The 23,255-nt window shown below is 41.5% G+C and overlaps 1 protein-coding gene across 3 annotated transcripts in view; it reads right to left on the bottom strand.

Moving 5' to 3' along the window:
- LOC138106418 (cytoplasmic dynein 1 intermediate chain 1) overlaps positions 1–23,255 on the bottom strand; it is a 192,141-nt gene that overhangs the window by 124,652 nt on the left and 44,234 nt on the right. The gene's annotated exons all lie outside the window — the stretch shown is intronic.

The following is a 23,255-nucleotide window of genomic DNA, read 5'->3' as shown; positions in this document are numbered from 1 at the left end:
GACATTTTTCTTCAGTCACTTCAAATCTAGACTTGACACCTATACGTGTTAGCAAAAGGTGTGTGTGTTCATGTTCAGACCAGTGCCATAAAGACTGACAGCATGCAATGGCTAACAAGGTCAGAAACCCTAAATCTATGTTTTAATAAGAGCATATTTTAATACCATGTCGCGGGCTGGGTTTGTAACCTATGACATACCATCTTTAAATGTATTGTACTTGCATTGTCTCAAAGAGGTTACTTTTTGTTCTTTCCTGTGCCAAAATCCACAGTCTCTGCTGTGATTTTCCATCTCAAGTACAAAGCATCAACATCACTATTTACTGAGAACTGCAGCCCAATATTGCTGCAGGGTGGCATACCTCTATCTAACCAGCACATCATAAAAATGGTATTCTGTTTGCACTGGGCACTAAATACTGACCACAGGGTCATATGCAAGCATTAAGCCATCGTCTTTCTTCTGACAGAAACAAAAACTGAAAAGAAACCGAAGGGACCTACATAAAATAGGTTAAGATGTTCAATACCTGATGATGATTACTAAGAAGTCTGTAGGCTTGAGTATGGGATTAAACAGAGAGGGAGAAATGACCCTTTGAACTTATAACCTACTGGGGGTGGTTTCTACTGCAATAACACCCCATTTAAACCCTATGGCTACAGTACATCTGCGGTTCACTGGCTATAATTACAGCTTTAATACTGTAACTGTAGCAAACAAGTCCCATGGTGTATTAGACTAAACACATGAGGCATTTTGTCCTCTCGACTACAGCCTGTTTAATGGCATTTCAGGCTCCAGCACAAAGTCTGCTCTTGGCCACGCACTCCCAAGCAGTTAAAGTTGGCCTGAGCTAGTTCCAGAGGAACACCAATCCAGCCCAACTGGGCATTGGACAATTATTTGAGAATATCATTTAGGGTTGAAACTGATATTTATCTAGTGATTGAAATCAGTTGGGAACTCAGATACTGTTGTGTCAGCATTATGTCTTTCCTGGAGCCTTCGGCACTGTTGGTTTGGCTTCTTCCTGCACTGGGCATTTACAGCTGGGCTGACGTGGCAGCTGAAGAAGGAGCCCACTGAGTGTATTTGTTTGTGTTTTTTATTATACTTCTCTCTTTATCCTGGCCTCTCTCCTGAAAAAAAAAAACACAACCCACATCAGGAGAACTGAACTCACTTTGACTATCCTTTCCCTTCCTTTTCAGAAGTCTGCCCATGCTCCCCCCTCGCCGTGCACTGCAGGCAGGAGTCCAGCCCAGAGCCAGGGACTCACTTTGAGACTCTTTTGTTGGATATGTTGCAATATGCAGCCTCATTCTTCCCAAAGAGAAACTGGTGTCTACTTAGGGTAAGCGACCTGGGGAAACTCTTTAAATGTGATGTTTCCCTCTGCCTTGATCAGCTGTCCTGGCTTTACCTCTGCTGTTAAGGACTAGACAGCAGAGCTCCTGCTGCCATGTCTCATGATCCACATATGTAGGTCCCTGTAATCCTCCCTTTACTGAGAGGTTTCATCCAGCCAGCCCTGTCCAGAGGACCAAATTTGAATAGCTAGAGTCTTCCTTAAATTCTGCACTAAAATAAGTCATTAGCAGTCATACCCTTCTGACCTTCAGAGAAAGAGCCAATTTTACTTTCCAAGTAGGATTCCACTTTTGCTTTCCTTCACTAAATTGCCATTTTTCCAGTTTTCTGACTATATCCCTTGGTCAGAGAAACTTCACAGTCCTGCCAATGCTCCTGCCTACCACAGCTGGACACTTCCCTTACAGACTTTTTATCTTTTTTTCCATCTTCTTTCAAACCCATAATTCAGTATTTTCTCCTACATATCATATTTATCTAAATGCAGAGTGACCCTGAATTCAAAGATGACCTAACATTTTGCCTGTGAGGTGGAAACAGACACTTCCTTTGCTTCCCCACCATCCATCCCTGAACCTCTGTTCCTCTGTAACCCACTCTCTTTCACAGTTCCTCCCTTTTAACTGTCCTCTTCTATCACCATAAAACACCTGCGTCCCCATTCCCATTCCTTCAGCTAGAAAGCCCAGGGACACTGTTCTATTCCTACAGGCACTGCAGAGGCTTGAAGGGGGCATGCTGTTTACCTGTCTGTGTGTTAAATAAGAAGTCCAAGTTCCTAACCACAAAGAAAACACGGTGAATATAAGGCAAGTATGTTCTTCGGGCAACTTTTTGGAAAAAAAAAATGTTTTGTTTGGGTTGGTGTTTGTTGTTTCTTTGTTTTTATGTAGGATAAATGGTAGATTTAATAAATATGCAACAGTAGCTTACACCACAACCAGGGTCTGGTGGGAGCTGTTTCCACCAGCTGCAGGTAGAGCATGAATCAAAGACGGCTGCTTGCAGCCTCATACCACAACTACCAGACAAAGCAGTCACGGGAATTTCCTTAAAATATTGGAAGAGTATTTTGCACTCAGTTTGGTCAAGGGAAAGAGCCTGCATGTGAATATTTCGATTCCCACTACATCCTCAAAATAATGTAGGTTAGAACTTTAAAAATAATATATTGCCTCTAATAATAATAATAATAGTTCACAGGATTGTAAGTACCTTTCAACCTAGGTTATCAAAACACTTTACAAAAGCAGTTAGGTAAGTATCATTATATCTATTCTACTCTGAGGTGACAATGACTTTGTGTCAGCTATAACTGAAGAACAATCCAATACTTACCCATTATTCAGCTTCCCAAAATAACCTGCAATTCTCTAAGCAGCTCTAACAGGAAAACGAAGTTACAAATGGAGCAACTGAATGATTCATGCAACAGTGAATTTAACAGCTTATTCTCCTAATGGACAGAGTTACCACCTCATTGCACTCACGCTGCAAATAATGACAACTTGTATCTACACAGAATCTTCCACTCTGGATGTTCGAAAAGCACTGCACAAACTCTGCAGTAACATCTGAGATCTGCCACATGGCAACACAACACAGCCACCTCTGGGAAGGAGCTCAGGCAGCATACTGAAGCAGAAAATTAAAGAAAAAACCCACACAAAAATTAGCTTTTTCTGAAGGATATATTAAAAGCAGCATAAATTTTCAGTGTAGAAATATAGCAGAACTCTTTTTGGTAGGTAACATGAAAGTTACGGTGAGACAATCAGTTGAAGAACTCCGGGGTTTCCTAAATAAACACAAAAGCCAGGGCCCCAGCAGGTGGCCAAGTTTGATATTCAAATCTAACATTTTACATGTGGAGTTTTCATTAGGACAAGGTTACCACATGATGGACAATCTGTATATATTTGCAGATGTGGCATGCAGGGAAGTCAAACCTGGGCAAGGAGCATAATTCACAACAATCTCTCTGCCTGAGAATAGCTGAAGGCAATGTCCAATCAAAGTACTGTCAGTGCAGCGCTCGGCGAATAAATGAGTTGCTTTGACAGGAAATTCCAACAGCAATTTTAATTCTGATCAGGCTTCAGGAAGTGGAAAGAATAAAAACACATCAATTATAGTGACAGGAAGTTTTAAATCACATGGCAAGCAGCTGCTGCCAAAGGACATGTCTGCCAGCTTTGTTAAGAAGTATGGTATTTTGGTGCGACCAAAATTTTACACCAAAGTTTTACAGGCTGACATCAGTCTCTAATTGCATGTTATCCCACTACAAGGGTAAGGAAAATGACACACTGCAGACAGTACACCATCATTACAACAAATCAGAGAGACCACTTTTTTTTTTTTTAAATTCTGACCCAAAATGAGTATATTTATAACAACTCCAGAACACACCACCAATAATGATATGGAGCACATGCACATCTACCTCAATAAAGCAGGAGATCCCAGCAGCAAGGCAAAGAGACCATCCTCTCCTGAGTCAGCCTCAGGCTGCAGAACAATCAGCACTTTAATCATTTTACATGAACTGCCTTTCTTCATTAATCCATGTTGTAAACAGTGACCACTGCAATGAATCAGTGGTGCACTGAGAGCAAGCCTGAAGTTTTCTACCAAGCCTGACATTCGTTGATGTTCTTACTGTATGTTGCAGGCTCAGAGTCTACCAAACAGCTTCCTTCAGTTATATGGGTGATTTCCACCTTCTCTGTGCAGTACCATGTAACACAAACTAATTCTAGGCTTGATTTCTCATCACAGAATAACAGTCACAGAATACAGAGGGTTGGAAGGGATCTCTGGAGATCACCCAGTCCAGCTCCCCAGCCAAAGCAGGGACACCTAGAGCAGTTTACAGAGGAATGCAGTAGGACAGAACATAACTAAGCTGGCCTGGGAATGGGATGGTGGGCCTTGGGTGGGCAGCGGGCAGAGATCTCAGGCCACATTGCTGATTTGGCTCTATGGGATCATGCTTCAAATGGCTATCACTTCAGTGAAGGTCATTCAAATGGATGCAAATTGTTCTGGCCTCACATTCAGCTACACTGAAGCTGTCTTATACAGCACTGGAGTGGAGAAGGGCATTAAAGCTACCGTAAATGTGATTTATGGTCTAGCACAAAGCTGTAAAGCAGCCCAGCTATATAGGAGATTTAGAACACTGAAATAATATCTTGATCTCAGTTTTATCAATAGATATTTTGTAACTGGCTTCAGCAAGTATTTCTCTGCTGGAGTATGAGAAGGGAGTTGTTATTGCTGCCTACATGACACACATCTACAGGAGGTTACCAGGACGTGGCAAGTGCCGTTCAAGGCAAGGTGACCAAAGAAGTGTGTTGACCAGACAAACATTGATTAACTCATATCCTGAATGAGTCATGTCCATCCTTATAATGCATAACTGATTTACATCCTTCACAAGTGAATTATATCCTCTGCTGTACAGCTTCCTGGCTCAAATACCTCCTGCTATCCCTTCACTGAAATCACCAAGAGGGTCAAAGGGCTCAGAGCTGAAGACTGTTTTTCAGGTGGGCAAGCACAGGACAGAAAAGTTTGCCCTCAAAAAAGGAAATGTTCATGAGTTTTGCTAATCACATGGACACAGCACAGCACTTTCTAAAGTACTTTCTAAACTTCAGAAAGAAATAATTAAAGTGACAGAAATATTTATGCAGATTTAGCAAAGGTCACCAGAAAGTGTGTCACTTTGACAATACTGGCAAGCTTTGTATTAAGTTTTGCTTTTCAAAGAGAGACTTTTCAGTATAAAGACTACTGGAGGAAAGATTTAAACTAACTCTACATAAAATTTTTCATTATGTCTTTAGAAACAGTGTGAATACTGGATTCCAAAACAAAGGAAAAAAATCTGTCAAGATAAGACATGATACATCTTTTTATTTCATTTTAACTTCTACTTAAATAGTAAATGAAGCTAAAACATAAAAGTGCTCATAGCTTCCTGCATAATTATCCACATTCGGATTTCTCCTCAGGTGAGATTCTGTGGGCTTTGATCCAGGGATTTTGAAGCATCTAAGGGAGATACAGGAGCCAAATCTCGTATTTCTTCTGAAGAAAATATGGTATAATTTGCTTATGATTTTAAGGACATTCCACACATGGACAATCTGGCCTGAAGCCAGAGACAAGGAAAAATACAGGCTGACTTATTACGTGTCCATTATTTTTGTATTGTCTGTTTCTATTACTTTTTATCTTTATAAGATTCTCTTTATATTCTGACAGATCCAGTGTTTCCAATCCGAAAACACTTAAAGGATATCTACAGTGTATCTTACTAATTGTCCATATTTTTCATCAAAACCACCCTCTTTCACCCTAAAATGACATCAATCTACATACACACAGATTAATGGTGAACATGGTGGTGCTACAGGGCTGGCAGTTAGACTTGATGATCCTAGAGATCTTTTCCAACCTTAACAATTCCATGATTCTATGATTTGTATATACAGACAGGGATGTACAATACCTGCCAATGACCACTCTCTCTAAATCACTTTTTGCTTCAATAACTCCCTAAATCAGGCAAAAGAGTAAGTGGCACAGATTTCCTGTTTCTGCTCTCCACTATTGTCCTGCCAATAGTTATGAATGTATGTGCACAGATTTGCTTCCAAAATCCAGCAATGGCCTTAATCATCCAGAAGCTTCCCACTTGGGTCACCTAGAAGTGTACCTTGAAGGACAAGCGTCCAATGGCACACGCTTGGATGTGTGCTTGGCTACCTTGACTTCCTATCAAAATGTTCTTAGCAGCACCATTTTCCACAATGCCCTTGCTCTGCAAAAGGGCTGGGGCAGGCAGCGTTGCACTTCAGCTGAACTGAGAAAGGCTCCCTTTTACACACTAAGCTCATTCCTCAAGCCTCTGTTTCTGTGGCGGTTTCATGTGCCAATAAAACCTGCAACAAATCAGACCCTCGTGCATCTTCCTCCTTTGTTAATTAGCCACTTTGTGCAACCTATCTACAAACCATGGAAACAAATCCTTGGTTTCAGCAATTTGAATTCTTTCCTGCTTGATTTCTTCTCTGTTTTTTAACAGCAAGACTACAACCAGCACGTGGACTCCTACACTTCCTTAGGGCCCTGCCTTTCTGCTTCAAAGGACCCACTGGTTCGCTATCAGACCGTCAGTGTTCACAGGCTGACGAAACACTAACGGTGTGTCATGGGCGTATGCAGCTGAAACTCAGCCCTTGTAGTCCCAAGCTTTAGTCCTTCCCAGGTTTCTTCTACTTTGTTCCCAAAACTGCTTATCAAAAGTAACTCCAGGAACAAAGGGTACTAGTTAAACATAATGTTATTTTGGAGCTGGAGACCACAGGAATAAAGACCAATGCTTAAAAGCTTGACCACTTGACAACATTAACCAAAGGCAAAGAGCAGCACGGATTTACCAGGAGGTGAGTTACAGAGCCTTTGATGTCAATACTGCACACAGAAGAGCATAATCCCATGATGTATGACAAAATTATTACATTGTTACAGCTGTGTGATCTTCCCTTCATGTGGCTATGCCTGTGTCCAGAGAAACTTCCACACCACAATGGACAGGGTGGCAGTTCTGAGACTGCCACCTCCACGCTCACACTAAATATAAGTTGCTGTGGTTTACACTGCACAGAATCTAGTCCACCAGCTGACAACAGACCCCAAGGACAGAACATGACACTCAGCTGCTGGTACACTTAGTCCAAGAGCTCCCTGTGTTAACTGACAGAAGCTCTACCTTCCCTGAAGGGTACATTGCAGCTGACCAGAACAAGTTTATTTGATTTGCTCTAACGAGCAAAGCTTCATTGGAGACTGCAGTCAGAGCATCTGGAATCAGGAGCAATGCAACAAGATGACACATTAGTCTGTGGTCAGACTTTTTCCCATGCAGGACGGTCAGCTCCTCATATCCTTTCCTTCTGTTACCTCCAGGAGAATCCTGTTCATTTCTGAGGAAAAATACCAATATGTCTTTGTGGTTTTCAGGATTTCCGCTACTTTCTTCCAATTATTTCTTCATTTAATTCCTTTTTATTTCTTCATTCATTACAATCTAGTATTTATCCACCTTCTTGTTCTGTTCACCACACTTTCTTTTTCATGCCTATGGCATGAAACCTCCTATACCACGAGGTATTCTTCAGCTTTTGATGCTCCTTCATCTCTTAAGCTCTTTGTCATTCCACCAAGTGCCAAATGTCATATTTTTCAGCATTTTCTCTAAACACTTTTTCTGATTTAGCTTGTGACTGGTCCTCTCCAGTATCATTTTGTTTCTTCATCAGTTGGGGAAAAAAAAGATATGGTGATTTACTGTTGTTATTACTATTGGCTAAAATTCAGAAAATTGTGTTAAAGGTCAAAGGTGGATTCAACACTGAAACCCCACTCCCAAGAGAACAGTCTTATCTCCAGGTCACCACGGATTATTTGTTTTCCAGCTGATACACTGATTCTCCTGGAAAGCCTCCTCTTTTAGTCACCTTCCAATGAAATGGTATAAAAGGCTCTCACCACCTCAGTGAATTGACCAATGATATAAAAGGGTGATGCTGGCAGAGAGTGATTTTGTAACCAGTTTCCTATCCAATTCCTCACAACTATTAGAACAAGACACATTATTTATGAAGATGCCTTTCAACATTCATCTCAGTTTTCCAGTCTCTGCAAAACCACTGGAAGTCTGTAGCCTCCATTGCAGACACTTCTCCAGGGATCACGCTACTCCCTGTAGAGATGTGAGTTGTTCCAAAGTCCTACTCCTCTGGTCCAAAACATCTTGCTTCATTCATTCCCTCCCTGAGGAACTTGTTCAAGATTCTTGCACAACTGAGATCTCACCATCCAAAGAGCCACAAAAATACAGCTCAGTATTTCAGTTTGGTCACACCCAGACTCAAGATTTTGGAAAGAAAGTGCTTAATGAAGAGCCTACCTCTTTCAGCAAGGGCTTACTTCTCAGCTGAAGAAATACTCACGGACAGCTTGCAGGAAAAGAACACAGGCCACTGCTCTTTTTAGAGAGCCTGAGTGAAAACCCTAACACACAAGAGATTCACAAGACTACAATTCCACTAACTCTAACCAGCCACGGGAATGACCCAGCTTGTTGCAGCGTCTCAGCATGTCTCATAAAATGCACTGAAACATTTGCTAACGAGGCTATCTGCATGTTATTGTTCCTTTTTATTACAGCAGCACTAGGAGTGCCCATCAATATCAGGACCTTGTGCCTGGTACAGATGTCAGTGTGTTCACCAAAGGAGAACACATCAGTCAACTTTCTAGCCCCAATAGAAGCAGTCAAATAACAGGACCCTTTCATGTCAGTGTGCCATTTGTACAAACAGATGCTCAGCAGCACGGGTCATAAAAGCTAGCCCACAAGGACTGTTTCAAGGGGAAAAAAAAGATTCTTAAATTTATTTTAAGATTCATATCTATGCATCCATGCCTGTGCATTTAACAATATACATAATTCACTTAAGTGTAAGAAACCTGCTTTTAAATACTTCACCACTGTGTCATGCCATGGAAACTACCTCAGGGCTACTAGGAAGGGGGTTCAAACATCCCTCTTATAAAACACATCATTATGCATTAGAGGAAACTTCATTCAACAGAGAAGAATGGCACACCAGCTGGAGGTGAACACCATAAACCACATAAAGTTTTAATTAAATTCATTAAAAATTCTTTGTCTCTCACTGTGTTTGGAGGCAGATACAACCCTTTAACAATGGCCAGCACACAATCAGGTTTGTCAAAACTAATAATAATACAAAAGCATTTGCTTACCCTGGGACATTTTGAAAAAGTTTGAGTAACTGTATTATTTTTAATACGGGACATTTATAAATTATTGCAAGATGTGGCTGGTCTTGGAGCACAGTTGCTGTTTCTATTGTTCACTGGATTGATAAAAGGTGTTAATAATAAAATGCACATTTTTAGCAGTTGCCAAAGTGAATCGACCTGGAATACAGGAAAGAAGCATATTATCCCCTTAAAATGTATATATATATATATGTAATGTATACATTTAGTAGGGCCTGTTGGAATAAAACAAGGGGCAATGGCTTTAAACTAAAAGATATAAGGAAAAGTTTTTTCACAATGAGAGTGGTAAAACACCGGGGCAGGTTGCCCAGAGAGGTGGCAGATGCCCCATCCCTGGAACCATTCAAGGTCAGGTTGCACAGCGTTCTAAGCACCCTGATCTAGTTGAAAATATCCCATTGCAGGGGGATTGGATTAAATGACTTAAGTCCCTTCCAACCCAAACTATTCTATGATATATAAATGCATTTTTCATTATCGGTATTTCTTTACAGCATGTTTTCTATATTCTGTGCTGATAAGTTGGAAAAACAAACACATTTCCTGCCCTTCAGAACTTGCAGTACATCAGCAAAACAGGATACAACAAATACAGCACCAGATCCCCTCCTGCAAACACATACATGCCTGATATCAGACAATCAAATATGTCAGGGGACTAATGATGAGCACAGAACATGCATAAATATTTGCAGGATTAAGCCTGCTAACAAGGGTAGAAGAGGATAGCTATTTGGTTGCCTGGCTCTTATGTAAATGACTTTGTTTTTCGAAGCTGGAAAGCCTTGCAAAATACTTTTGTATTTAATCAAATACAAATAAACTGATTCTACAGTGTACTGAAGGGCCTCACATGATGAGTCAGTGACAATGTCAGCTATTTAGGCTCATGGCAAGCACTTAATTTGGTCCCAGTCCAGGTCCCATTTTAGTCAGTGGGAGTCCTTTCCCTGATTGCAACATGAGCCTTTGTTACTAAATTATCTCAAGCTGATGAACTGCAAAACAGAAAAGGTACTTTTACTAACCTTTTCTAATCTAGATTCATTAAGGATAATAGTAAACTAGTACTAAGTAATTCAGTAATTAGATCTGAAAACATCCTCACTGCATGGCTAATACATACGGCTTGGGTATTTATCCCTAATACTTCATCAAGACACTCTAATACAAGAAGTATCACAGGTCAAATGAACAGTCCCAAAACCTATGTGATATGGTTGAAAGTAATGAAAGAACAGATGAAAGCATATATTCCCCATCCTACACCTCAGTAAACGAAGTCGTGGTTTTGTCCATTTCATAGTCACGGTGCTATAATTTCTAGATCTAGAAATGTATCCACTTGATGCTCAGTACTCTTTGGGGCAGGGATTTTGAAGGGCTTTACTGTAAGGCATGCCTTGGGCAAAATATGACAGAAACATGCATTTGATGAACTACGCAATACAAAAACTAGACTGATGTATCAAAATAAATGTTAGCACAAAAAGTGTAGTATTGAGTCTACACAATAAAGTCCTCTGAATAGTATGAAAACACTATTTAATTGAAGATATAAAAGAGCAAAGTAATTTTTCTATTTTTTCTCTACCCTATTGCCTTTATCAGCTGGGAAAGTGCTGTCCTCAATTACATAGGTTTCAGAGGAAAATAAGATGCCTGCTTTTTCACTTTCACACAGGCACAAGAAGGAACTTCAAAGGGGAATAGCTAAGAGATGAAGGAGATGAAGAAAAGAAATAGCAATAACAGCAGTCCCAGAACTGTATCAGGGGATGACAGTAAAACACTTCATAACACACTTGCCCATATTCCCATCAGAAAATGGTGGGAATTATCTAAACTCAATCATCTAAAAATGAAGGTTATAGTTTGAATGTATTGGCTAAGTTCTGTAAGTAATGGAGAAAGGCACAAATAGAAGGTAATTTTTCAGTGTTATGATAAATATAACAGATAGGGTAAATTGCCTTCTGGGAGGTTCTGTCTCACTCTTTTGAGTATAGAAAGTTTATACAAACAGGCTGATATTCACACCATTGCTCTGAGCCCAAGGGTATCACTTGGCAGGCAGTGACATCTTGTAGTGGTCAGCTTTATGTATGCATCCACGAGTATCTGTAAATCTACAGATACAATATAGATAGGTAATACATTATGTAAACATTGTATCTATAGCTGTACCTATAAGAAAATACTTTAATAACTATGTAAATCTACCTGCAGCTTTTTAACACAGTTCTGTCCGTAGAACAGAGAGACAAAAAGAGAAAAGAGAGACCAGATTCGTCTCCTGTCCTGTCTCTGCCTCCATCCTGTTACAACCTAGGAATGGCAGGACAGATGTTTCCCAAGCACACAAGTGTCATAGTGCACTTGTGCCTGCACACTCCACCCGAACTCTGTCCAAGGCATTCTTGAAAATGGAAGCTCACTCTTCACTAGACACCTTCTCATGACTGCACAAATGAGAGCCAGATGTAAATTTGTTGTATCTTTGCTTAAACAGCAACTCTTACATGCCTAAAATGCACATAAACATGCCTAACTCTTAGGAACCCTGCCTATTTGGAAATCCTGAATCCAAGCTTTCTGCAACACCCGATCTGGCAAAGAGGAAAAGGCAGATTACAAGAGATGCTTATTCCTAATCAGTATGAACTGTGAGCATGTTACAGCATACGCAGTTCACATCTGGACCAAATTAACTAGTTCCACTGGTCTGGAAACTTGGGCACAGACCGAAGGACAGTCTGGGCTAGGGTCCATATCCCCCTCACAACACTATGTTGGCTTCAGCTCTTTTGGCCTCAATTATCCCCCCATGTGAATCCCAGCATGTCTCATGTCACAGGTAAGAAGTCTGTGAAACACATGCAGGACGAGTTTGTGCTGTCTCATTGTGTAAGATGATGGGATGGTAGGATAGCTACCACAGGACGCTGTGAGCCTGACAAGAAGCAATATGGGCACAGCTAACTGCTCCAAGAGATTATGGGAGCTGAGATGACCCAACCCATACCATTTGGCACAGGCATCATGGACCATTCTGTAGGATCACCACCAGAAAGACACACCTGTGTAGCTGGCCTGACCAGAACCAAGCTCCTACCTCTGGTCCAGGCAAGCATCTACCACTTCTCAGAATTCTCAGCAATGGATCTCCTCCAGGGTAAGGTATCTATCACCAGATTTTCTATCACCAGAAAACACGAGAGGGACTCAAATTAGCCAAAAACTTCAAAACATTGCATCAGATCCACAGATGTCAAGGTAAAAACAGGATGACTGCTCTAGATACCCCAAAAAAAATTAGTCCTATGTTATGATAATGAACATTCAGCTACACTACCAAACACTATGCTTCTGGTTCCTGGTCCAACAAATAGCTCAACCCAGATCACCTAAGACTTTAGTGGCTAAAGCATTTGCCTATTAGGCAAAGCTAAGACTTGATCCCAGACACATCATAAAAGAAACGTGAATTTTGGCTAATTAGCTACCAATTTTTCTAAATATGGGTGTAAGCAACAAGATTTTTACTGGTTTTTAGTGGTAGTGGGGGGAGGCTCTGCAGGGGTGGCTTCAATGAAAAGAGATCAGGAGCTGCCCTGTGCCAGACACACAGTTCCATACCACATCCACCACAGGACACAGCTGAGACATCTGCCATGCTGCTGGCACCTCTGGGAAAACATGTTCAAGAAAGAGCAAAACACCACATGGTAAAGAGAGAAATGAGGAAAAATAAGTGTGAGAAGCAGCCCTGTGAGCATCAAGGTGAGAGAAGAAGGGGGAAAGGAGGTGCTCCAGTGGCCAGAGCAGATATTCTCCTGCAGCCAATGGAAAGGACCATACCAGAGCAGATACCCACACTGTAGCCCATGGAGGAACCCACACTGGGGCATGTGGATATTTTATGAAGGAACTGTGGTTTATGGAGAGCCCATGCTGGAACAGGTTTGTCCTGAAGAACTGCAGCCCATGGGGAAAACCCACACTGAAGCAGGAGGGGCTGCTATGAACTGATCACAACCTCCCAGACCCATCCGTCTGAGTCACTTGCAGTGGACGGGAGATAGAGGAGCTGGGAATGAAAGAATGAAGTTGAGCCTGGGAAAAAGGACAGGTAAAAGGTAATTCAATTTTGTCTTTGTTTCTCACCATCCAAATGTATTTAATTGGCAATAAACTAAATCCATTTCCCCCTGGCGGAGTTTGTTTAGCCCATGATGGTAACTGACAAGTGATCCCCATCAACCCATGAACTCTGCCATCTTCCTTCCTCCCTCATCCTGTTCAGTAAGGGGGAGTAAGAGGGTGGCTGGATGGGCAACCAAAGTCAACCCACCATAAAAGTACACATCTCCCAGCATCCTTTTGTTAAGGTAACAGGTCAAAGCAATTTTGAGACTCCACTCTGGAATGTTGGTTTCAGCTGTGTTTTCAACCTGCACATTATCTGTGATGCAATACCAGCACAGAGAATTCTTCAAGCAGTCACAAGCAAGATCTTCAGTGCTTTCTGTGTTTCATAGCAGATGAGTGGCTGTTTTGAGCATGTTGTTGCTGAGTAATTGGTGCCTAGGAGAGGAAGAGTGAACATCTGAGTGGAGATGACAAGAAAGAAAACATGAAACAACCATGATTAAGGGCTAAAATTTCAAAAATTCTCCAGTTGTGTAGTTGGGGCAAGACCTTCAAAGAAGTTCAGCTCCAAACCAAGCAGTGAATTCTGAGAGTCCTCAAAACCCAACAGCTGCTACTGAGATCAGTGAGGCTATTCATAAATGCAGGGATCTGCTTGTGCCAATCACAGAGGAGCTGAACCCATACTGAGCTCGGATGTAAGAAACTTTACAAGACAATTGGAGTGAGGAAAAAAAATGAGTATCCACAGCAACAACATGCAATTATAGACTTAAAATAAGTATGAAGCTTCATGGCTCAAGCTCAACACATTTTAGAAAAATAATGATTATGTTTTCACTTCCTGTGTGCATTAAATAGGGTATTAGCTTGCAGGAAGAGAGGGTGCTGGGTTGGAGGTTAATGGCTAGGACATACATCTGAAGTAATTGTGGCTCAGAGTGAATACATGCTAAGTTTATTTTAAATAAGATAGATGGGCAAGTGACAGCCAGGGTCTGGTTGAAAAGTGACATTATTTGTGGAGACAGTCTATTGTATTGCAGCAAAAGAGAATTCCATCTTCTATTAATAGTGGCCAGCGGGAATTCATGCCGAGACTTTTACTTTACTGACATGCCCATTTCATTAAAAGTTTCTTCATCCAGATCCCTTCTTCAGTTTTCAGAGTAACTCTTAGTGTATGTGAGAGAGCAAAAGGATTCTCTGGAAAGGATCCAGCTACTACTGATTTTGAGCAGGGATTCTCAAGCACTACATACAGATGAGGTCCACAGTTTGCCATTATACTAAATATAGCATGGCTTTACATGACCTTGGAGCAGCTCTCAGGAGGGAGAAGGGGGGCCTGGGGTGCCAGGTCTGGAGGGGTCTGCCCAGGTGCTGGGGTCAGAATGTGAGGACACACTTGGTGAACAAAGGCCCAGCTTGGGGTGCATCCCCATTCATGCTGAGGGCGGGCAGTGATGCAGGGTGTGCCAAAGTCTTCACTCGACCCAGCCCAGCCACTTGGCTCCCTCTCCAGTTAGTCTGAGGGCAAGCAGCTGACACTGCCCTAGCCAAGGCAGGTGGCCTCTCCTATGGAAATGAGCCAATTAAAGCAGACTATAGAGGGGCACAATAGGCCAGCTTCTCAGGCTGAGGCTCAGCTATAGAATTGAAGATAGAGAGGTGCTGAACAGGAGAATTTTCAGCTGCGTAATTTTTGACCCAGTACATTAGTACTGTGGGTTAAAACAGAGGAGGGGATTTTGGCATGTGAATCTTTTTTATTTCTTAGAGTCCAAGTGCCAAGGATCAAACTGAGAAGTGTGAAGTAACCAAGCAGTTTTCTGTACATCTTTTTAACACCACTAATGAAGGCCTTTCCACATTATGGCCTGTGTCTATTTCAGCCCTTATTTTGTATCTACTTACAGGATTAGAAAGAATAAGTGCTAATTAGAGCACTGAGGGTTAATAACTGCTACTTCTGCAATGCACATTTTTCTTAATCTTGTCTTTAATTCTAGTGGAGATTGGTCCATGTTACAAAGCCAGAATTTGCCAAAGGTTACTAAACACATAATAGAAGGTGCTGGGTATTAGTTTTCTTGTATATACTGAATAGGCATCACCCATTAGTCTAAAGAAGGAATTACAGGAATGGCAGGAAAAAGCATGCTTTGTTTCTGAAGAAAACAAAAAGCCATGTCTTCATTGTTCTGTTGGAAGCACTGTTAACCTGAATTTCACACTTTTTACATTTTCAGGTCTGAACCTTCTCATTTGAGCATTGTAATATATGTATACACATTGCTAATTCAAAGCATGTTCAAACACTACTGAAATTATACATAAAGTGGTAACTAGGAACACATGAAAACAGCAAATAGAGAAAAATTTGCCACTGTCATTCCACTGAGTGTTGACTGGGGAAATCATGGTGCTGTTCATTAGTGAGACACTTTCCTCATTCTCACGTTAAAGCCAAGTTGCAATATACTAAAAGTCATATATTTGCAAATAAGTTTAGAACTATTTTGTCGCTTGAGGGGAACATTTAACAAATCAGCTCAATACAGCAGTTCTTCATGTGTAGAATATGGCCAGGATCTTTTCCAGAGAAGAAAGACTTAGAGGAAGGTTTTAATTTCCAGCCAACAAAGAATTCAATTTGCATACAGGTGTTACAGGGCATCTCTCTGAATTCATGGATCGCTGCTAGTTTCAGATGTCAGGACACAGAGATGGGTCAAAGGCACTGTGAGATGACTTGAAGCTAGTTAAAGGAGTCTGAGGTCAGGGCTCTTAACATCAGCTCTCTTGTTTTCCATCATGCGACACCAGATGTACCAGGATCTCATTCAATTGCATTATTTCCCACTGCAACTAAAGGAGAAGGTTGGTTTCTGCACAAGGCGATTGACTACAATGCTTTTTGGGTTATTCTTGGAGAGAACAGCTTCCCATCTCTGGGTGCAGGATGGGATCCACTTGCTTAAAAGCACAGAGCAAAGATCACCCATTAGGATTGAGAAGGTGCAAGGAGGGCTGGCATAGCATGATCCTTCCCCATGTCTGCAAAGGCTCTGAAGCAGTACTGTTTCCATTCACAGAAGAAAACTGCACAACACTCCCTTCCAAGGCAGCACAGGCCAAAAAATGGGTCCTTGTTCCATCCAAAAGACAGTTAAGCTTTGGTTTGTTCCTCATCTTCTGTTGCCTGAATGGTTTAGAGAAGGCATAGTTCAGCTGGGACATGTCTCCACCCTCATAAAGAATTACTAGATACACTTTCTTGGCCTGCATTTAATGCAGAGGCACCTTGTGCAAAAGAAACTACAGTCTGCAGAAGGTCAGGGACACTTTGGAGCAGGAAACTCCTATGTGTAAGTACCTGGTTTTCAGGAGGCCTGCCCCAGATTTTGTTAAGACTGTGTAGAAACTGCAAAGAGTCAAGTTACTTGATCCCTGTGTAATGAAATGATCAGGGGAAAAAGTCTAAGATCGCTAAAGAGTTTTCTTTCTTCAGACCTCCAACTGTGTGACCAGAGGCAATCTTCTCTCTGTTAAACCAGTTCTTAGTAGATAATTCCCTGAGAATTACTGATGCTTTATAAATTGTCAGATCTGCTTGTTCAAAACAGTTTAGCATTCAAAGGGCTCTCTGCATAAGACTATCTGAAAACCATCTTGAGTATAAGAAAAGCCTTTCTCCAGAAGTCTTTAGAGAAAACCTAAGGAAGGAGAAACAGGGAATGGGACCAAATACTAAAGCAATGATTGCTGATTAATATACTGTTAGGCCACCTTTTAGAAATGGACTGGGACTGTCTCACAGAATTGCTGTTTGATCCCAAGCCTGTTAAATATTTAAGGAGAACAGATACTTGATGTCCCCTTCTGCACTCAAACACCAAAGTATCCATGACCAGACTGTGGTCTCTTCATTCTTCCTCCAAGAAGAAATCCTTGCAAGTGTCAAATATATTTTTCTGCACAACAAAACCCAGAGAAACTAATTTCTTAAGTCAAGTCCTTATTTTAATTCTGTACCACATAAAATTATCATGAGCCTTCTGGTGAAGAAAGCCTTCAGAGGCACATACCCAATGTCTGCAACTTGCCAGGAGCGGAATACAGACCCACCACACCTGGTAGCTACCTGTTGTGGCTGTTCTGGAATATATGTATTGTAACAAATTGTACTTTACTAATTGTACTTCAATAAGGGATTGGAATAACAAGGGATTGCACCTGATTTCACAAGTGTATTATTGCCCTGGATACCTATGACTGATTTTTAAACGTTTTTTAACTTTTCTAAATAATATATATTTTCCCCCCAATTTCTGTGTAATGCCTTGGTCTCTTCTCACACTTCTTTAAACAGCACTTGCATTCATACATCTCAGTCACACAACTCAAGCACCTTCTGTTAATTATAATTCCTGCCTCAGACAAAAGATCAGGCCAGCGTTTATCCGCAGGTCACTCCAGCATCCCTGCATCCCTCCCTGCCGGCATCCCTGGGGCGCGGCGCTTCACCGCTTCACCACCAGAGGGCGCTGCCTGAATGCCTTTGAAAGATTTTCATGCCGAATTTAAAATCAGAAAAAAAATAATCCACCTTGAAAACCTTGTTATTTAGAAAAGGAGATGCGGCTGTGGCATGAAAGAAGAGGAATTATTGAAAGACTGCCATACAATGTAATGCCTCATATCTTTGCACCACTTCATTCTAGTCTCATCCAATCTTGTACAGTCTGGTACAACAGTACAAATTAAGCTTTGTTGATTTAATCAAACAAAGCCATCTTGAATCAGAGTGCTTATGCCAGCTATTGAGATCCACAGTACAACTCTGATGGCCCGCAGTTTGAGAAGAAAAGGCAAAATGGATTTTTATAGCTAACTAAGAACACCTAGTGATACATGATACCGCTTAGGATAGAGCATGATATTTTACAAAATTACAAAAAATTATTTCAAAATTAGTGTCCATTCATACTAATACTAAGGCTCTGTCTCTTTAAAAACATAACTTCTGCTTTAACACTGATTCATCTTTAGGTTGTCTTCTCTTTTTAATAGTGATTTCCATCCTAGTTTTGCTTTTCAGCACCTCCTTTTGTTTACAACAGAAGGTCTTTGCTTTCCCCTTAGTTATGTCCAATGCCTTTCCATGACACATTATCATGTATCCTGACACATACGTTGCGTGCATGGTAATGCACAAATGTGCATCTGCGTTTCCCATTAAATGAGGGGTTCAAAGCTATTCTTGCATCCAGACTCATCCTTTTCAGACTGGAGCTGAGCTTACAATTCTCTGGAAGAGAAAAGCCAAAGTAAGCTCCTTAACTTAAAGCCCAGCTTCTGATCCGTGGGCTCTAGGCAGATTGGCCATAGGAAAGCTTAAGTATGATCTCACTTAGTTCCAGGACTGGCTTTTCCAAAGTACAGAATACATTCACAAAGCTACAGCTGAGCTACACTCAGGCACGGCAAGGCACAACAGGACTGGGGCCGAGTTTGCTGTGCTAGAGGTCTGCTGCACAGCATCATAAAGACCTTAACAACCAAAGTATAAATACATTTATCTATGGATTTTATCATGGAAATGATAAAATTCCAGAGGCCTGACTTGCTTTCACGGCACTGGGGCTTGGCAGTCCCAGCCACAGATAACTTCCCATCCAATTATCAAAACTCAAAGTAGGACACAGGCCTCACAGGATGCCAATGTATCACTCTTCTAGACACATGCACTTTACTCAATAACAAGAAACCTAAATTAATATGGCTATATTAAGTGCTCTGTTACCAAGTTTGTCAGTGAAGAACTAGTCCATGCAATCAGTGGCACCTACAGAATTTTGGTTCGCCCTACAGTAGACACTTAACATTTGGTATCACACAGATACCCAAACTCATGTGTCTCATGAGCCTGAGTGTGAGCAGAACTCCCCTCTCTTCCCTCAGTGCTTTAAAAAAGGCAACTTTCAGGAACCTTAGTTCAGAGAATAACACTGTCAGACACATGCAGAACCCAACCCAGCCTCTGGAGCCCCACCTCCATTTTGCCACTTCATTCCAGCCTACTTCCAGATGGAGTAGAGAGTTTATTTTTCTTCTTTCCCTAATAGTCAAAATACCCTTAGTGTTTGAAAACGGCACATAAACAGATGGATCACAGGTCTCAGTTGTGTTCTTTGCCAGAACTGGGCTACATTTGTGATGTAAGATGAGGTTATCCTGCTCAGGAGGTGAGTATGGCATATAATTTGTTTTCCCCACATGAACAAACACCTGTTGAAGATGATAAACTGATGAAGTGCACACAACCTCCACTGTTCTAGAGAGTCAGATCTTCTCCTGCACACAGGACCTACTCTTTCAGGAATGCATTTCTGACTAACCTATTTGCAGTGACAGTCTGTCAAGCCAGAATGTGAGAACATCTCATTTTACCGATGAAGTAGTTTCTACTTCACAAAAGAGGAATAACAACACTCCTGACACTGGACAGCAAAGCCAGAAAGCTCACATAATTTCTCCTTCTTGCAGCCCTTGGTTTCCGAGGGGACCCAGATCAGAGGAGCATCTTCCTTCTCTGAGATTTTACCTCCTGAACCATTAAAGAGCAGAACAGTATGCTGGAAATGAGGCAGTCACCTAGCAGAGCCTGAATGTGCAGACTGTTTTCCTGTCTGAAAAGGTGGGCTGCAGGCAGTCATACAGAGCTTCTTCCATTGCTGCACAGCAGTGAGGGATCTGTCCTGGGCAGAGGCCAGGCCATGGCTTTTCTCTTTTCTCCTAGGCGCACCTTCAGCAAACAGCAGGTCTGAAGGGCTTTGGAGGGTCCAACCATTAAAGGCTACATGGGGCTGACACTCCTGAGGTGATGTGAGAGTCTCTGCACAGTGGAGGAAGTGTCCCAGAGACCTCTCAAAAAAGATTTGGCATTGTCTAGGTCTTAATCAACTCCAGAATGGAAAAAGCAGCACAAGGAAAATGTCTCTCAATGCCTACAAATACCTAAATTCAAGTTCAATTATAGCAGGAGGACGGGGAAAGTAAAGAGCACATTTTTTTCTCAGGCTCCAGAGCCAAGATCTGTGTGTTTTTGAAGTCATCCTGCAAGGAAGAAAAGGCTGAAGCTGACTGTGACCTAAATAAAGCAAAAGAATTATGTACTTCTGATCAAAGGACTGAATGATGCATATACACATCTCCCTAAATAATAAAGTTTGTGGGGGAAATGACATGTCATTATTCCTCTGAAATAAATCAAATTACCTGTTCTGAAAAGAGGAGTTAATCTGTTTTTTATTCAGTGAAGAATAATGCCACACTATTTCTTCTAAAATTAGCAGCTGACAAGCTGAGACTTCAGTGAACATAGCATCTGGCTCTCTGGCACCACATGGACTTACCAGAGTGAACCCTTCCTTTTCCAATTTTATAAGGTTTGTTGGGCAATAGCCATTACCACAAAGAACATCCACTAAGCTCCAGACAGCAGTAGGTTTAAAGTACCTCAGAGTTTCTTTCTTGCTCTCTAGAGAAGCAAATGCAGAAAACCTGATAAGGATATTTTGAAAAAAAGCTGAAGAATACTGAATGGACTCAAAGTCCTCTTTTTACCCATCTTTCCAACCAGCTGTACCCTTCATTAGTTGTCTTCCAAAAAAGAAGCAAGCATGGGACAATCTCATCCTAAAATTCTGCATTTTGACATTTCCAGTATTTAAGGCAGGCAGTGAAAAGTGTGAATTCCGAATGCTGAAGTCAGACTCATCCAAGTAAATAAGAAGTTTCTTATTTTCTATTCTCAAATTCTAAGGCTTCAGATGCTGAATAACTGAGCCCATAACTGTAGTAATGACTGAACAATTTATCTTGAAAAGATAATGGCTATGTTTTATCACATGAATGCATAGAAACAGTGTAAAGACTTCTTCTCTAAGCTGCTCTCCTGAGGAATTTCTCTCTGCTGCTCATCTTTAGAGTGACAGTATGAAAGGCTCAGCATTCATAGAGAGGCTTGGGAGATTGAAAACCTGAGAATTCGTTTCCATCACACCTGGGAGACCAAAACCACAGGGCTTATTTACCCCCTAGAGAATTTCCAATTAAATAGCCTTTCAATGGAATAACCAAACTTTCCTGAATCTCCTTTACTGATGCACAGCCATAATCATATCCAAGTTATGTGCAGAGAATTCCCTAGCAGCAGATTGGAAAGAAAATATAAGTTACGCTTTCTCTTCCTCACACACCTGAAGGAAGTGATTGGGTGATATTTTCTCTGTGTTTTAACATGTTGAGCACCACTATTGCTGATGTTTCTTCCTTCGCTGTGATGACACAGAGAATAGGAAAAATAACAAATCCAGTCACCAAAACCACATATTTGACCTCTTCCATCACAGTTTTGGCCCAGGCAGCTTAAAGTGCATGGTGGTTTATGTTTCCACTTATCTTTGTTCACACAAATGAGAAACAAGTGACTTTCCTCTGTGCTGGAAGGACCATTTCAAACCACACTGCCTCTTTCCTCATTGTCCCGACTGCCGGGCTCTACAGCATCATGCTGTTGTTTGGGGATTTTTTCCTTGAAGGGTAGGAGATTGTCATCTTGTCTAGCCAAGAAAAAGATTTTGTAATAGTTGGAGAGCTCCTTGGGAAAAAAGCAAGAAGATCTTACTGAAAGAAGATGCTTCCTCAAGTGAGGCTGTCCTGTTCAGAAAGACAGGTCAGCTCATGAGCGCTGGAGTTGCTGAGGGACACAAACACAAAGCCATGTCTTAAATTTCCCATATCCATAGGTTCTTGCATTGGATAAAGGCCATGTGTCAGAGAGGAAGGACACCCCCTGCATCTGATCTAACAATGAACTCACGGTAATGCTCTGGGGTTGAGCATTAACTGGTCTTAATCAAAGAAGACAAGGACTCAGGGGCTTTTCTTGAGGCTTCAGCAGCCCACAGAGAGAGAAGCAGAGATGAGCTGGGCTGATCCAGGGAGGCTTCTGAGACAGCGTCTTCCTATGAGCAGGCAAAGCTCTCTGGACACACTGCTCAAGGAGCGTCATCCAAGCAAAAGGGCTGTCTATGTTTGAAGGCACTATTTCAGTCCACAGATGACCAGGGTAGATTTGTGCTCCAGGATAGCAGAATCTGAGCATCTAGCTCAGCAGTTTCTGTTTCTGGTTCCTAAGGCAGCTGCCTTCCTAAATGCAGACCTGGTAACCCAGTTGCAGAAGAAAGCTAGCTATGTTTTTCACTCTGTTTTCCCTGACAGTAACTTATATTTAGACAGATTTACCACCACCACCACATTTTGAACCTACTTGAGTGTTTTTCTTCTCTGAATGAAGCTTGGTAAAGTTCTACACTATCTTCTGCAGAAAATTACTTGGTTGTTGAACTTTTCTTGATCCTTCATTGTTAATAGCAAAGATTATGGTCAAGACTGGTATGAGCTTTTCCTCTTCTATCCGCTTTGTTCTAGTGCATAGACAACATCAGGCTAATGTACAGTTTTGCTTTCAGTTTAAATGGCACCACTGACCTGCATTCAGCATCCTGCAGTACAGCACTGGCAGATCAGCACCCCCCTGCCACTCTGTGTATTTACTTATCAACAAGAGAGCCAAACAGCCAACAAACAGCTCCATGAGTACAGATGCCAGCATGATGTCAGCAGAGAGAAAGTAGGACTGTCCATATCAGAGTATGCAAACCTCCTTTTTCAGTACATGGAGCTAAGCTGCAACTTCTCCCTAAGCTTCACCTACAGCAGGGGGACACAATTACAATGACCAAACAACTGAGGGCAACTTT

The sequence above is a fragment of the Aphelocoma coerulescens genome, chromosome 2 (genome assembly GCF_041296385.1).
Source record: "Aphelocoma coerulescens isolate FSJ_1873_10779 chromosome 2, UR_Acoe_1.0, whole genome shotgun sequence".
Lineage (NCBI taxonomy): Eukaryota > Metazoa > Chordata > Aves > Passeriformes > Corvidae > Aphelocoma > Aphelocoma coerulescens.
Note: the sequence above shows the minus strand (reverse complement) of the source record. Positions and strands in the feature narration are given on the sequence as shown.